The sequence below is a fragment of the Pseudorca crassidens genome, chromosome 2 (genome assembly GCF_039906515.1).
Source record: "Pseudorca crassidens isolate mPseCra1 chromosome 2, mPseCra1.hap1, whole genome shotgun sequence".
NCBI classification, from domain to species: Eukaryota; Metazoa; Chordata; class Mammalia; order Artiodactyla; family Delphinidae; genus Pseudorca; species Pseudorca crassidens.
Genome location: NC_090297.1, coordinates 28029803 through 28045087, shown reverse-complemented (window position 1 = coordinate 28045087; position 15285 = coordinate 28029803). Strand labels below are relative to the sequence as shown.

General features: G+C 38.5%; 1 protein-coding gene across 10 annotated transcripts in view; it reads right to left on the bottom strand.

Annotated features, from left to right (window-relative positions):
• ZMYM4 (zinc finger MYM-type containing 4) overlaps nt 1-15285 on the bottom strand; it is a 175188-nt gene that overhangs the window by 147547 nt on the left and 12356 nt on the right. The window contains exon 2 of one of the 10 annotated variants that reach the window (XM_067725443.1): nt 8798-8894. The exons of the other annotated variants lie outside the window; for them this stretch is intronic. The gene's annotated coding sequence lies outside the window, so the exon portion shown is untranslated. The remainder of the gene's footprint in view (nt 1-8797; nt 8895-15285) is intronic. 10 annotated transcript variants of the gene reach the window in all.

Here is a 15285-nt window from a genome sequence, read left to right as displayed (position 1 = left end):
ACCCCGGGTTCAATCCCTGGTCAAGGATCTAGCTCCCACATGCTACAACTAAGAGTTCGCATGCTGCAACTAAAAGATCCCTCAGGCCACGACGAAGGTCCCGTACACGGCAACGAAGATCCCACGTGCCGCAACTAAGAGCCGGCACGGCCAAATAAATATTTCTAAAAATTATTTTCTAAAAAGTACACTATCTCAGCATAATTAAAGCCACACATAAAAACCCACAGCAAACATCACACCAAATGGTGAAATATTGAAAGCTTTTCCTCTACTAACAGGAATAAGGCAAGGATACCCACACTTACCACTTACTTACAACATAGGAATGGAAGTCCTAGACAGCAAGAAAAAGAAATCAAAGGCATCCAAATTGGAAAGGAAGAAATAAAAATTTTTCAGATGATTATTCAGATGCTATGTTAAATGTGGGAAACCTTACAGATTATACACACACAAATTATTTTTAGAACTAATAAATGAATTCAGCTAAGTAGCACAAGATATAAAGCCAATACACAAATATCAGTACTCAGTTGCATTTCTATACACTAATAATGAATAACTTGAAAAGGAAATTACAAAAATGATTCTATTAACAAGAGCATCAGAAAGAAAACCATACCCAGAAATTCATTTAACCAAGGAATTGAAAAAATCATACAATGAAAACTATAAAACATTTCTGAAAGAAAGTAAATAAGACAAATAAATGGAAATACACAGTGTGTTCATGGGCTAGAAAACTTAAAATTGTTAAAATATCAATACTACCCAAAGCAATCAGATTCAGTGCAATCCCTATCAAAATCCCAGTGACTTTTTTTTGCAGAACTAGAATAAGCCATCCCAAAATTCATATGGAATCTCAAGGGACCCCAAATAACCAGAACAGTCCTGAAAGAAAGGACAAGGCTGGAGGACTCACACTTTCTGATTTTAAACGTACTACAAAGCTACAGTAATCAAAACAGTGTGGTACTGGCATAAAGAAAGACATACAGACCGATCAAACAGGGAGCTCAGAAAAAACCCTCACGTATGTGGTCAAATAATTTCGACAAGGCTGTGCCAATATCATTCAATGGGGAAAGGACAATCTTTTCAACAAATGATTGGAAAATTGGATCTCCACATGCAAAGGAATGAAGTTGGACCCTTAAGTTGGACCCTTATCTCACACCACATGTAGAAGTTACCTCAAAGAGATCAAAAACCTAAAAGTAAGACCTAAAACATAAAATTATTAGAAGAAAACATACGGCAAAAACTTCATGACACTGCGTTTGACAATGACTTCTTGGATATGACAACAAATGCACAGGCAACAGAAGAATAAACAAATTAGACTTCATGAGAGTTTTAAAATTTTGTGCATCAAAAGACAGTATCAACAGAGTAAAAAGACAAGTCACAGGGCTTCCCTGGTGGTGCAGTGGTTGAGAATCTGCCTGCTAATGCAGGAGACATGGGTTCGAGCCCTGGTCTGGGAGGATCCCACATGCCGCGGAGCTACTGGGCCCGTGAGCCACAACTACTGAGCCTGCGCGTCTGGAGCCTGTGCTCTGCAACAAGAGAGGCCGTGACAGTGAGAGGCCCGCGCACTGCGATGAAGACTGGCCCCTGCTTGCCACAACTAGAGAAAGCCCTTGCACAGAAACAAAGACCCAACACAGCAAAAATAAATAAAATAAATCAACAAACTCCTACTCCCAACATCTTAAAAAAAAAAAAATGACAACTCACAGAATGGGTTAAAATACAGCTGACCCTTGAACAACACAGATTTGATCTGTATGGGTCCACTTACACATGAATTTTTTCAACAGTACATACTACAGTACTACATGTATATGGAGAAACCACAGATACAGAGAAACAACTATGAATTACATATGGATGTTCAACTGCATGGAGGGTTGATGCCCCAACCCCCATGTTGCTCAAGGGTCAACTGTATTTACAAATCTTCTGGTAAGGGATTAACATCGAGAATACATAGAAAACTCCTAAAACCCAACAAAAAAACAACCACCCCAATTCAATAAGGGGCAAAGGGGACTTCCCTGGAAGTCGAGTGGTTAAGACTCCGCGCTTCCACTGCAGGAGCCATGGGTTCAATCCCTGGTTGGGGAACTAAGATCCCGCATAATGTGTGGCACCACCAAAAAGTAAAATTTGATTAAAAAGGGAGGGGGCAAGGGACTTGAACACACATTTCTCCCAAGAAGATATATAAATGGCCAATAAGCATAAAAAAGATGATCAATGTCTCTATTATTTGGGAAACGCAAATGAAAACTACAATGAGGGGACTTTCCCGGTGGTGCAGTGGTTAGGAATCCGCCTGCCAATGCAGGGAACACGGGTTTGAGTCCTGGTCCGGGAAGATCCCAGATGCCGTGGAGCAACTAAGCCCATGCACCACAACTACTGAGCCTATGCTCTAGAGCCCAGGCTCTAGAATCCCTGGCCAGGGAACTAAGAATTCGCAAGCTGTGTGGCGCAGCCAAAAAAAAAAAGTGTTATCAAGTGTTACAGTCTCTAAATACCATTTCTGAACAAAAGGAACCAGGTCTCCTGGGAATAATGGTTGATTTCAGATCTACAGCAGAGAATATACAGATGAGGCTGCTTCATCTTGCACCAGAAAGCAAGTATAATACCAAAGACTACTGAAGTCATGACAAAACGACTAAAGAGCTAATTGAGTAGGCTTTTACTGACCAAAGACGTTCAACAGACTGACATACAATGCAATAAATAATACAAAAATCCATTCTTAATGACTGAACAGGATAGCTCCCTCATCCCCCCACCCTGAAAAAACAACCTTCAGCAGTCTTTTGTGGAGGCATCAACTCATTCTTAAGAACGATAAATACAAGAATAAAGTATTTATCTTGTCTTTTCTGTATTAACAATATTTCAAGGTAATAAGGAAACCAGGGAGCTAACTGACAAGTTTTTCTCTATAAAATAATCACAGCTAACAGATACCGGAAAAATAAAAGAATTAGGAAACCATCATTTTATAACCCCTAATGAAATAGTGAATCAAGAACTAATCAATGAACAATAAAACTATTAGGTCAAGGACTTCCCTGGTGGGCCAATGGTTAAGAATCGCCTTCCAGGGACTTCCCTGGTGCAGCAGTGGTTAAGAATCCACCTGCCAATGCAGGGGACACGGGTTCAAGCCCTGGTCCGGGAAGATCCCACATGCTGCAGAACAACTAAGCCCATGCACCATAACTACTGAACCTGCGCTCTAGAGCTCGTGAGCCACAACTACTGAGCCCATGTACCACAACTACTGAAACCTGCATGCCTAGAGCCTATGCTCCGCAACAAGAGAAGCCACTGTAATGAGAAACCCGCACACCACAACGAAGAGTAGCTCCTGCTTGCCTCACCTAGAGAAAGCCCGCGCGCAGCAACGAAGACCCAGTGCAGCCAAAAATAAATAAATTTATTTTTTTAAAAAGAGAGAAAATTTAAAAGTGTTTCTTTAAAAATTAAAAAAAAGATCCACCTTCCAATGCAGGAGACGGGGGTTTGATCCCTGCTCGGGGAACTAAGAACCTACATGCCGTGAGGCAACTAAGCCCTCATGCCACAACTACTGAGCCCACGCACTCTGGAGCCGTGCACCACAACTAGAGAGAAGCCTGCACACCGCAACAAAGAGCCTGCGTGCCACAAAAGATCCCCCATTCTGCAATGAAGACCCTGCGTACCGCAACTAAGACCCAAGGCAGCCAAAAATAAAATTTAAAAAATAAAAACCATTAGGTCAAAACTGAAGGGGAATTTCTTAATATATGGATTAGGCTGACATCACCTGAACTAGGATAAACATCACTAAAAGTGACGTGTTTCCAGTAGGGGTGTCGTAGGAAGAATACAACACCACCTAAGAAGAACTCTATGGAAAAAAAAAAAATTTTGAACCTGAATCTAATCATACTTCTAACAGCTTACAGGGAACATAAAGGATGGAGGAACATGTTCAATGACACCAGGATATAACCAGCAAAACCCAGAATGTAGGAAACGCTACAAAACAAATCAAAGTGTCTTCTAAAAATAAATGGCACTTTTTTTTAAATGGGGGAGATTTATTGATGAAAAGAGGCTGAAGAGACACAGCAACCCAAAGACCTTGTTTTAGAAACACACGAATCTCATTTAAGCTCCTAACTTTTTGAAATAAACAGTTTCAACAATTGAACAGAGTATTAGGTGATATTAAGGAATTACTGCTGATTTTATTAAGTGTGATAATGTTATTTAGAATTATGATTTGTAAAAAAAAAAAAGATTCATCTCTTAGAGATACATACATTACGTATTCATAGGTGAAAAGAAATATATCCAGGATTTGCTTTAAAATTTTATAGGCAAAGAAATGTGGGAGGAATCGAAGAAACAAGAGGCAGAAAATTGATGACTCTTAAAAAAGATGAATAATGAATACATGAGCATTAGTTGAACGATCCGTTTATATTTATATTTGAAAATTTTCATAACAAAGGTGAAAAAAGTAGTAATCAAGTAGAAACCTCTTAAACACAGTTGTATTCCTCACACTAAACAAGCAGCTTTTTTCCAAATAAAACTTCTTACAACAACCCTAAAAATAATTATTTGGGGGTCTTTCTGTATTCTTTCCTTCCAACAAATGGCAACGAAATGAATACAGCAAATCTTCTTTTGTTAATAGACACAGGACCCTTTTTTCCTTTTCATTATGGTCAAATACTCTTCCAATTAAAATGAAATTATTTTCCATATATAAAAATTACAGTAAAAAAAGTACTCACTTCTCTAATACATATATAAGGCATCAAACATGAAGGAAACCTGAAGGTCAGTAAACATGCGTATTTTCTATAACTATCTTTAGAGAAGCATTTCAACTTTGACATAAATTCATGAAAACTCATATGAAGATCATATAAAAAAAGCAAAGAAGTTACTATGATATATTGGAATTTGAGAACTTCCAAAAACATCAGTCAATTTTAGGAGAAAAAAGGGGTTGAATAAAAAGAATAATTGGAGCAAACATTTCCTTCTAAAATAATTCAAGTGTCACATAGAATGGAACGTAAGAAAAGAAAGGAGTAATGTTCACTCCCACTTCCTGGCAATGATGACTTCTAAGGCTTCCATGACATTACCCTTGGTTCTTACTCTTTCCCCTTTGCTTTTAGAAATCACCACCTAGTGTATTTCATGTGCACTAACCTACTGAAAACTACTAAGACTCAAGAGTGTCTTTATTTCCATTTTACCCATAAGGAAACACAAACCATGTTACTGGTAAGGACCAGAGCCAAATTCTACTGCCAGTGGTTCCTACTCTGCAATCTTCCACTTTCTCCCTCAATTCTATTTCAAAAGGTCTAGGATAGACAGAAACTGAATGGGGACTTCCCTGGTGGCACAGTGGTTAAGAATCCGCCTGCCAATGCAGGGCACATGGGTTTGATCCCTGGTCTGGGAAGATCCCACATGCCTCGGAGGAACTAAGCCCGTGCGCCACAACTACTGAGCCTGTGCTCTAGAGCCCGTGAGCTACAACTACTGAGCCTGCATGCCACAACTACTGAAGCCCAAGCGCCTAGAGCCCATGCTCTGCAACAAGAAAAGCCACTGCAATGAGAAGGGCGCACACGACAACGAAGAGCCCCCATTCACCGCAACTACAGAAAGCCCACACGCGGCAACAAAGACCCAGTGCAGTCAACATAGATAAATAAATAAATAGTTGTTATTTTAAAAAAGAAAAAAGATATATTGTGTTCTTCATTAGAAATGATCAATATTGTTAAAATGACCATACTACCCAAGGCAATCTACAGATTCAGTGCAACCCCTATCAAACTACCAATGGTATTTTTCACAGAACTACAACAAATAATTTTAAAATTCGTATGGAAACACAAAAGACCCCAAAGAGCCAAAACAACCTTGAGAAGGAAAAAGGGAGCTGAAAGAGTCATGCTCCCTGACTTTAGACTATACTACAAAGCTACAGCAATCAAACAGATTTTAAAAAAAGACACACAGATTAATGGAACAGGATAAAGAGCCCAGAAATATACCCATGTACTTATGGTCAATTAATCTAAGACAAAGGAAATAAGAATGTACAGTGGAAAAAGACTGTCTCTTCAGTAAGTGGCACTGGGAAAACTGGACAGCTACATGTAAAACAATGAAATTAGAACATTCTCTGACACCATACACAAAAATAAACTCAAAATGGATTGAAGACCTAAGTGTAAGACCAGATACTAAACTCCTAGAGAAAAGCATAGGCAGAACACTCTTCTGACATAAATTGCAGCAATAATTTTTTTGGAACCATCTCCTAGAGTAATGGAAACAAAAACGAAAATAAATAAATGGAACCTAATTAAACTTAAAAGCTTTTGCAGAGCAAAGGAAACCATAAACAAAATGAAAAGAAAACCTATGGAATGGGTGAAAATATTTGCAAATGATGCAACTGACAAGGGATTAATTTCCAAAATTTACAAACAGCTCAGACTGCTCAATACCAAAAAAACAAACAAACAAACAAAAAAATTGAAAAATGGGCAGTGACTTCCCAGGTGGTCCAGTGGTTAAGAACCCACCTTCCAATGCAGGGGACGTGGATTGAATCCCTGGCTCAGGGAATTAAGATCCCACATACCATGGGGTAACTAAGCCTACATGCCACAACTACTGAGCCTGCACACTCTGGAGTCCACGCCCCACAACTAGAGAGAAGCCCGCGCGCCACAACGAAAGATCCCGCATGCTGCAACTAAGATCCCGCATGCTGCAACTAAGATCCAATGCAGCCAAATAAAAAACAAAACAAAAAAAAAATGGGCAAAAAACCTAAATAGACATTTCTTCAAAGAAGACATACAGATGGCCAACAGGCACATGAAAAGATGCTCCACATCGCTAAGGAAAATGCAAATCTAAACTACAATGAGATATCACCTCACACCAGTCAGAACAGCCATCATCAATAAGCATACAAATGATAACTGCTAGAGACGGTGTGAAGAAAAGGGAACCCTGCTACACTGCTCGTGGGAATATAAACTGGTGTAGCCACTATAGAGAACAGTACGGAGATTCCTTAAAAAACTAAAAATAGTGTCGCCATATGATCCAGCAATCCCACTCCTGGGCATATATCCGGAAAAGATGAACTCTAACTCAAAAAGATTCATGCACCGCAATGTTCACAGTGGCACTATATACAATAGCGAAGACACGGAAACAACCTAAATGTCCATCAACAGATGAATGCATAAGAAGATTATATATATAGAATATATAGAATATATATACATATGTATATATATATACACATACACACACAAAGGAATATTACTCAGCCATAAAAAAGAATGAAATAATGCCATTTGCAGCAACAGGGATGGAATTTATCATACTAAGTGAAGCAAGTTGGAAAAGAAAACAAATATATCACTTATAGGTGGAATCTAAAAAAATGATACAAATGAACTTATTTACAAAACAGAAATAGACTCACAGACATAGAAAACAAGCTTACAGTTACCAAAAGGCAAGAGGGAGGAGGGATAAATTAGGAATTTGGGAATAACAGATACACACTGCTCTGTATAAAATAAACAACAAGGACTTACTGTATGGCACAGGGGAACTACATTCAATATCTTGTAATAACCTACAATGGAAAAGAATCTGAAAAAAATAGGTAAATATACGTATAACTGAATCCCTTTGCTGTACACCTGAAACTAACACAACACTGTAAATCAACTATACTTCAATAAAAATTTACTTGTTTTGGAAAAAAATAGGAAAAAGAAATACACCATGATATGTTTTCTCCTGGGTCCTTTGATGTGATCTATGTGCTGATTCCCACAAAATTAAATTTGTGTCTGTGAGTACATTTATCAATCTCAATTTCTGCTCTTTGAAAAACACTTTAAAAAAAATGAAATTGAGCCATAGACTAGGAAAAAATATTTGCAAAACACATATCTAATAAAGGATTTGTATCCAAAATACATAAATAACTCTCAAAATGCAATGTAAGGAAACATTATATGACCTAGCAGTCCCACACCTAATTATTTACCTAAAATGAAAACGTATGTGTATACAAAAACCTATAAGCAAGAAATTCAGTTGTTTTCTGTTAAAAAGGAAATGTTATTGTTCCTTATATCTCAGTGTCTCCTACTGAAGATTCACATCTGAAATTACTTTTAGAATCACTGCTAGAAAATACTGGTTTTTTTAAGTGGATCCAGTAATGTTTGCTCCGTTTAATAATGGCACACACTTACATAATCGTATTCTCTGATCAATCACAACATTAGAATTATCTGTATTTTCCTACTGCAGTCCTTTTTTAAGTCTGTTTCTACTTTTTTTTTAATTAATTCTTATTGGAGTATAGTTGCTTTACAATGTTGTGTTAGTTTCTACTGTACAGAAAAATAAATCAGCTATACATATACACAGATCCCCTCTTTTTTGGATTTCCTCCTCATGTAGGTCACCACAGTGTATTACACAGAGTTCCCTGTGCTATACAGTATGTTCTCATTAGTTGTCTATTTTATACATAGTATCAATAGTGTATATGTGTCAATCCTAACCTCCCAATTCCTCCCACCTCCCCTGTCCTTACTTCTTTTAATCTTTTTTTCATATATATTTTTATGAACTGCCCCAAATTCATTGTGGAAAGGGTTAAGTTTAAACAAATATAAAGAAATTATACCCAGGGACTTCCCTGGCAGTCCAGTGGTTAAGACTCCGGGCTTCCACTGTAGAGGGCACAGGTTCAACGTCTGGTTGGGGAACTAAGATTCCACATGCTGCGCGCAGAGCGGCCAAAAAAAAAAAACAAATTATACCCAACATAATAAACTTATGAAGAGGTTTTTTTTCCCATTTGTATACTTTGCTTTAAATTTTTTGAAACAGCAAATTGTTAAAGGTATGTTCTTACTGTATTAAGTACATTCTTAATATAGTATTTTTTAAAAACCTATAGGCAAATATTATGACTTTATTCATAAATACCAAAAACTATAAATACAATTGTCTTTCAACTGGCAAGTGGATAAACAAATTGTGCTACATCCATAAAATAGAATGTTAGTCACCAATAAAAAGCAACTGCTGATGCATGCAACAATATGGATGAATCTCAAATACATTATGCTAAGTGAAAGAAGCAAAACTCATACGGCTGCATACTGTATTATGTCATTTATACAACTTTCTGAAAACACAAAATTACAGAAAAGAAAACAGATCGGGGCTAGAGGTAAGGGACAGGCTGGCTGTAAAGGGACATGAAGGAATTTGGGGGTTGATGGAACTGTTCTACATCTTGACTATGTTGGTAGCTACTGAAATATATGTATTTGTGAAAACTTACTGAATTATACAATAAGAAAGGTAAATTTTACTCTATATAAATTTTACCTCAATAAACCTTAAATATATTTTTCACATGCCTTGAATCAGTAATTTCACTTCTACAGTTACAGACAAAAATTACACATAATACTGTTTGCTTTAGCCTTTTTCAGTAACAACTTCAATGAGATATAATTCACATGCCATATAATTCACCCATTTAAAGTGCACAATTCAGGGCTTCCCTGGTGGCGCAGTGCTTGAGAGTCCGCCTGCTAATGCAGGGGACGCGGGTTCACGCCCTGGTCCGGGAAGATTACACATGCCTCGGAGCGGCTGGGCCCGGGAGCCATGGCCGCTGAGCCTGCGTGTCCGGAGCCTGTGCTCCGCAACGGGAGAGGCCACAGCAGTGAGAGGCCCGCGTACCGCAAAAAAAAAAAAAAACACTAAAGTGCACAATTCAATCAGTGTTAGTATCTTCAGAGTTATACAACCACGACCACAATCAATTTTAGAATATTTTCATTACCCCAGAAAGAAATCTCAAACCCTTTGTCTATCACTCCCTTGTCCCAGCATTTTCCCCTAGTTTAGCCTCATTTTTGATAGGAAATAATTTTAAACAACCTAAGAACTGGAGAATATTCCTATATTATGGTTTATCTGTAGGAAAGAATATTACAATGTCATTAAAATTATGTTAAGTATATTTTTAATAACAGAAGCAGTGCTTAGGACAAAAATTTAGGTTAAAAAAATTCAGGAAACAAAATTATGTAAGTAGTAGCTATGCCTGAATGAAATATTATGATTTTTAAAAAGGCACGAAGGTTAAGAAAAAATGGCCTGTCAATCAATGTGGCTGTATTATCAGAATTTCTATTAGAGAATGGAATGAGAAGTAGTTGGAACAATTTGGACAGGTCTTTAGGATATATGGTAAAAATATCTAGAGAACTGGTACTCGACCAGGGGCAATTTTGCCCCTCAGGAGACATCTCGCCGTGCCTGGAGGTATTTTTAGTTCTCACAAATGGGGAATGAGGGCTACTGGCATGTAGTTGATAGAGAGCAGGTATGCTGCTAAACATCCACAATGCACAGAACAATTCGCCCTGCCCCAAACAATTACGTGGTCCAAAACGCCAATGGTATTGAGACTGAGAAACTCTAACCTACACTTTATAATGAAGTTGTTATATAAAGAAATAATAGTTTCCTCCTTCATCCCCATTACTACGTATATTCTTTTCCAGTTTTCCCACCTCAGTTTATAGTGCCACCAACTATCTAGTTTAACAAGGTGAAAACCTAGGGGTCAGCAGTCTTCTTTATTTTTCTACATTCATCCATCAACAAGTCCTATTGACTCCATCTCTAAAATGTATCACAACCAATTCTCACCATCTCCACCTACCCCAAACAATGGTTACCTTCACACAAGCATTACAGCCAAAGAGCCTCCTAACTGACCCTGTTGCCCACCTTGCTCCCTGAAGTTCATCCTGCACACAGGAGTCAAAGGAATCTTTTTAAGAGCTCATATTTAATACCACAAACTGCTTCTCAGAGAAATATCTAACATTGTTTCTTCCCACCCCAATCACTAACTATCATATTATCCTGTGCTCTCTTATGTTCTTCACTACCTGAAATTACTTTATCAATTTCTTGTTTATTTTCTATCTTGCCCCCCCATTAGCACAAACCTTGACTTTCTTTTTCTTTTGTTCATTATTATTTCTCTAGCACCTAAAACCATGTGTGAAATGTGTCTTAAGTATTTGTTGAATGAACCAATCTCTCTTACACTAATGTTGATCTATTTGCTCCACTGGAGCCAAAGACTAATATGACACTACATCTCCGAAGAAAGGAGACTGAATCTCCTGAAGTGCACTGCTATTCTTAATGTTAGTCAGCCAAAAAACAAGAAATTATAGTTCAGGATGTTAGCTCCTTAGAAGGACGGGGGAATGAGTTCTTTCCCCCAGATGTCAAACTGCTTCCAAGTTCCAAAGAAAAGATATCCTCTGCTCACTAGACAAGCTGAAGGCTTAGTAGATAAATGTTGCCCATTTCTCCTAGATCAGCCATATATAAGAGCCAGTTGTATTTGTTTTCTAATTCCCTCCTACTATGCTAAACTTTTAATAGCCTTGTGTAAAAGTCATAGCCTGATCCTGATCTCAGCTGTGATGGGTGGAATTAAGCAAAGATCCTGTCTCCACATTTGGGCTGCAGAGCCCAAGCAGAACCCCTACCAAAGCTAACATGATAGTAGCAGAGATAACCAAAAGGAAACTCTCCCATGAAGGAAAAGTAAACTAGGATGAGAGTAAGAGCTGTGAGGCAACCTGCCGCTTGCCACAGGGAGAGAATCCAAAGAGGACCTATCTTGGAGAATTAGAATAGTAGTGGGGGAGCCAATGTGTTACCTTACAGATGAACAGATTTTCATTTCTGAAGATAAATCAGTCTCCAACGTATAAAATGAATGGGGTAGAGGAAACAGTAGAGAACGGAAAGGGAAAACGAGTCGTGAAGGCAAGGAAAGTAAAAAGACAAAGCACGTAAAACAAGTACCAGAACTAGGGTGGTGGCAGGAGAAATAAAGTTTTAAAAATCATGGGACTTGGGACTTCCAAGACTTTCAACAAGATTGAAAACTTAGTATTTCTGGATCATTCACCTTATAAAAAAATGAGAGTTGGGACTTCCCTGGTGGCACAGTGGTTTAGAATCCACCTGCCAATGCAGGGGACACGGGTTCGATGCCTGGTCCAGGAAGATCCCACGTGCCACGGAGCAACTAAGCCCGTGCGCCACAACTACTGAAGCTGTATGCCACAACTACTGAAGCCTGCGTGCCTAGAGCCCATGCTCTGCAACAAGAGAAGCCACCACAGTGAGAAGCCTGCGCACCACAACAAAGAGTAGATCCCGCTCGCCGCAACTAGAGAAAGCCCCCGCACAGCAACAGAGACCCAACACAGCCAAAAAATAAATAAATTTATTTAAAAAAAAAAAATCATGGGACTTCCCTGGTGGTCCAGTGGATAAGAATTCGCCTTCCAATGCAGGGAACGCGGGTTTGATCCCTGCTCGGGGAACTAAGATCCCACATGCTGCAGGGCAACTAAGCCCGCACGCCACAACAAAAGATCCCACGTGCCGCAACTAAGACCCGAAGCAGCCAAAATAAATTTTAAAAAATAAATTTAATTTTTATTAATTAATTTAATTAAAATCATATCAGATAATCTCAACAAGACTTACCAATTAAAACTGGATTAATGGACTTCCCCGGTGGTGCAGTGATTAAGAATCCGCCTGCCCATGCAAGGGATACGGGTTTGAGCCCTGGTCCAAGAAGATCCCACATGCTGCAGAGCAACTAAGCCTGAGCGCCACAGCTACTGAGCCTGCGCTCTAAAACCCGCGAGCCACAACTACTGAAGCCCGCACGCCTAGAGCCCGTGCTCCACAACAAGAGAAGCCACCACAATGAGATGCCCGCGCACCCCAACAAAGAGTAGCCCCGCTCACCACAACTAGAGAAAGCTCGAGCGCAGCAATGAAGATGCGACACAGCCATAAATAAATAAACAAAAACAAAAACTGGATTAATAAGAGAAAGGGAAGAAGCAAGATAACTCAGAGTTTCTAACTTGGGTGAGATAACACAGGAAGAAAAACAGGTTAAGAAGGAACAAAGCACTATTTGGGAGAGTAAGTACTTGTCAAGGATACAGAGAGTTCTTCCATTTTAGGCATAATGACTTAGCAATATTTGTAAGACATCAAAATACAAGTCAAAGCTCACATTTGGAAACACTGATTCTGAGTTTTAGAGACAACAGGGGAGCAAAGAAGAAAGGAAATCACATAATGTATTTAATGGGTAGTGGTTAAAATCACTGTAGAAGGGATTACCCAAGAAAAATGCAGGCTGAGGGAACAAGTCCTACTGGGCAAACAAAGAGTCAAAATGACTGAAAAGCAGCAATTCAAGAGAAGAACCATGCGAATGCCTTCTTATAAATAAAGAAGTTTCAAGGAAGGAGTGGGCAATAGGGTCAGATGTCTAACAAAGATCAAAAAAGGAGGGGCTTCCCTGGTGGCGCAGTGGTTAAGAATCCGCCTGCTAATGCAGGAGACAAGGGTTCAAACCCTAGTCCGGGAAGATGCCACATGCCGCGGAGCAACTAAGCCCATGCACCACAACTACTGAGCCCGCCCACCACAACTACTGAAGCTTGCCTGCCTAGAGTCCATGCTCCAGAAGGAGAGAAGCCACTGCGATGAGAAGCCCACGCACCACAAGGAAGAGTAGCCCCCGCTCACCACAACTAGAGAAAGCCCACGCGCAGCAACAAAGACCCAACGCAACCAAAAATAAGATAAAAAAATATTTTTTTTAAAAAAAAAGGAAAGTTCTGAAAAAGCATCAATTAGATTTGGTGATTATTAGATCATTTCAGTGATCTTAAAGAGAATTTCCGAGGGGTGGGATGAATTGGGAGATTGGATTGACATATATATACTACTGATACTATGTATAAAATGGATAACTAATGAGAATCTACTGTATAGCACAGGGAACTCTACTAAATGCTCTGCGGTGACCTAAATGGGAAGGATATCCAAAAAAGAGGGGATATATGTATACATATAGCTGATTCACTCTGCTGTACAGTAGAAACTAACACAACATTGTAAAGCAACCATATACTCCAATAAAAATTTTTTTAAAAATAAGAGAATTTCAGTGGTGAAACAGAAGGAAAAGCAGATGTGGTTGAGCAGTGAATGGGAAATATACTGCTGATACCATCTCAAAAAAACTCCAAAGTCAAAAGACTTGCCTGAGTTCAAACTGTAGTCTATAACTACCATTTCCCACTGAAAGGAAGTTCTTGGAGTTAATTCCAAATCTGAAATGGTAATGTATAGGATGAGCCTAGAAACATCTTTTTGGCCAAAAAGGGAAGACTCTTTCAAGGACGACTGGAGTTAAGTCAAAAGGATACAGGCGCCTAAGTATTTTATTCTTCTTGATGCTAATATAAATGAAATCATTTTCTTGATTTCCTTTCAGGATTGTTCATTACTAGTGTATTGAAATACAACTGATTTTTTTGTGTTGATTTTTTTACCCTGAACTTTTTTGAATTTCCCACAGGGTTTGATTTTGGTGGGGGGGTAGATTTTTAGAGGTTTCTACATACATGATCATGTCCTCTGTAAATACAGTTTTACTTCTTTCTTTCCAATTTGGATGTCTTTCATTTCTTTCTTGCCTAACTGCTCAGGCTAAAACTTCTTATATATTGAGTAGAAATGCCAAAATAGGGTATCCTTGTCTTATTCCTATTCTGAGGGGAAAAATTTTCAGTCTTTCATCATCAAATATGATGTTAGCTATGATTTTTCATATATGGCCTTTATCATGTTGAGAAAGTTCCCTTCTATTCCTAGTTTCTTGAGTGCTTTTATAAAAGGTGTTGGTTTTTTTTCAAATGCTTTTTTTTCCTATATCAACAAACATGATCATGTGTTTCTTTCCTTCATTCTATCAATGTGGTGTATTACACTCACTGATACTTCGAAAAATTTAACCAAGGAGGTGTAAGACTTACACACTGCGAGACTTGTACAAAACATTGCTGAAAGAAATTAAAGAAGACCTAAATAAATTGGAAGACATCCCATTTATTGGGACATTTAATAGTGTTGGGATGAAAAATACTTCCCAAGAGACTGACAGATTCAATGCAATCCCTATCAAAATTCAAATGGCACTTTTCACAGAAACAGAAAAAAATCCTAAATTTCATA